The sequence below is a fragment of the Galeopterus variegatus genome, unplaced genomic scaffold, assembly GCF_000696425.1.
Source record: "Galeopterus variegatus unplaced genomic scaffold, G_variegatus-3.0.2 Scaffold3616, whole genome shotgun sequence".
Classification (NCBI taxonomy): domain Eukaryota; kingdom Metazoa; phylum Chordata; class Mammalia; order Dermoptera; family Cynocephalidae; genus Galeopterus; species Galeopterus variegatus.
The window spans coordinates 149,350-151,789 of NW_007729727.1; positions in this window are offsets into that span (position 1 = coordinate 149,350).

A 2,440-nucleotide genomic window follows, 5' to 3' on the forward strand; every position below is an offset into this window, starting at 1 on the left:
TTTTTTTTTTTTTTGATAGATTAACAGTTTACTAATGCCCAAGTCTTCAAATATTTTTGTTGTTTTGTTGGGTTGTTGTTGCTGGTGTTTTTGTTTTTGGTTGTTTTTTTTAATTCTATAAGTAGTTAAGAATGTTGAAAACAGTGAGTTTTAGCTTTATTCAATCAAATGGCTGAAGAATTTTTAAAAGGAGTTTCTTCCTGACTACTTTTTTAGTGCATTAAAACAAAAACATTACCACTAAAAAACAGGATGTTCACATCATGACATATGTTACATTAAATTTTACCATTGTTCAGAAATTCTCAAAAAAAATCTGAGAGGTATTTAAACTAGATAGGATGGCTATAATATCAACTAATATTCAAACCAAAATTCGAATCAAAAGTATATTCTTGACTAGGGGAAATGCAGAAATTTTCAAAATTTTTTAAAAATTTAAAGTGTTTGCTCATTAATATTAAAACTAGATAACATAGTATAAATAAGTTTTAAAAAATCAAAACCAATATTTTGTTCTTAACTTGACCAATGCTACTTATTCGTATGGTAAAGAAGCTTATGCTCCTAGATCAAGGAGATGCCAAAATTCCTTAGAGACACACTCCTTACTGGTGCCATTTTGCTATTTAGGATACAGAATTTTGTCCACTCTGCTGGACATATTTCATTATATTTAACAAACTTTGTTCATTCTTTTCAGATTTTCAAGACATAAGTATTTATGCTAAGTACCATATATTCTTATCCCTATTATGTTTATAATAGCTGACACATTCATCATATCTTATGGTTTGAAAGTGCATCACTATTTATTATTACATCCTTTGATTAGAATATTACTATTCTACCTAAAGGATGAAATCTAACATTCAAGATTATTTTCTCAAGATGGTGTTTGCACTCAATGGCTGGGCTGAGTCATGAACTCAAGATATTAGACAAAATTCTTGAGATTTTTCCAATAAACTGTAATGAAAAATTAATAAGAAAAACAAACAAAAATACACATAAAGCTGCTTTAGACCAATATAGTACTTTCCTTCCAAATAATTTTAAAATAATACATTTATTATTGCAATTGATATTCCTGCTATGCAGAATAACTTATGAACTGCATCACATTTATTATTGCAATTTATGTGCCTAGTGTATAGGGAAGAGCTACTATAACATTTCATCTTTTCAATAGGAAAGCTATGTCAAAAAGACTTTATGTGACTTGCCAGTGTGACCATGTAGCAGGCTTGGTCAATTTACACTAGTCCTGAGTCTGTTAGATAAGGTTTCTTTGGTGTCTAAGTTTATTTTCAACATCTAGATTTTTGTTATTCAATATGTACCCACTAGCAAAGTGTAAATACTTTAAATTAATTAAAATAAATAAAATGAAGCATTTGATACTAGGCACATTTCAAGTGCCCAACAGCCACATGTGGCTAGCGGCTACCAGCACAGACATAAAACATTTTCATCATCACAGAATATTCAGGGAGCAGCACTAGTCTGAATAACAAAAATCTCTAAATTAGTTTGTTGTCATGGAACAAATGTCCAACAATTTGTGATAATAAATGTTGTTATAATAATGTCAGTAAGGATATCATAGAAAAAAGAGAGGGCAATGTCACAAAAACATATGTTAATAATTGATATAAGACATATGCTGGTTGTTTTTTATAAATTTAAATTTAAAATAAAACACAATGTGCTAGGCATTGTTCTTTTTTAAAATTGTGAGTCGTGATATTTAGCATTATCTTAGCTGAAGTTATTGAAATTCAAAGATTAAAAAAATAACTTTTTAGACATCAGGTTTGGGAGTGTGGGGAGATTAGGTTAACATCAAGTGGAGGAAAGCAGGACAGTCTTGAGTTCTCCATATCAAATTCAATGTCAGAAGGCAATCCAACATGTCTGCAAGAAGAAAGTGTGACCCCAAAATATTATACTCATCCAAGGTGTCATTCAAATAGAAAAGCATTTTTGAACATGCACAAGCACAAGGAACATGGCTCTTCTTGAAATTACAGTAGTCATTGAAATCCAGGAAACCAAGCGTGAATCAAAGTTAAGAAGCAGAGAATGGAGAAGCTATGAAGATTGCTACTAAGTACTGAACCCACTTAAATAAAAACTAGCATTAAAAGATTTTGGAAATTATTGATACAGAAGAGGATGTTTTATACTTTGACAGTATAAAAAATATTAGTATAGCAAAAAAATTGGGAGAGAAAGGAAGACCCAAGAAAAGAAGAGTAGGCATAGGAGACAAATTACTTCATTTTTATACAAGAAGTCAACTGATAATGAATGAAATTCAAACGTGCATATGCCATAAACCAAAAATCACTCTACCCTGTTTAAGTTTTTACAATTTTCAAAATAGAATGAGCAGACGTTTTTAAGCTATAGTATATCTTTTTGAAAAGAAGCATTT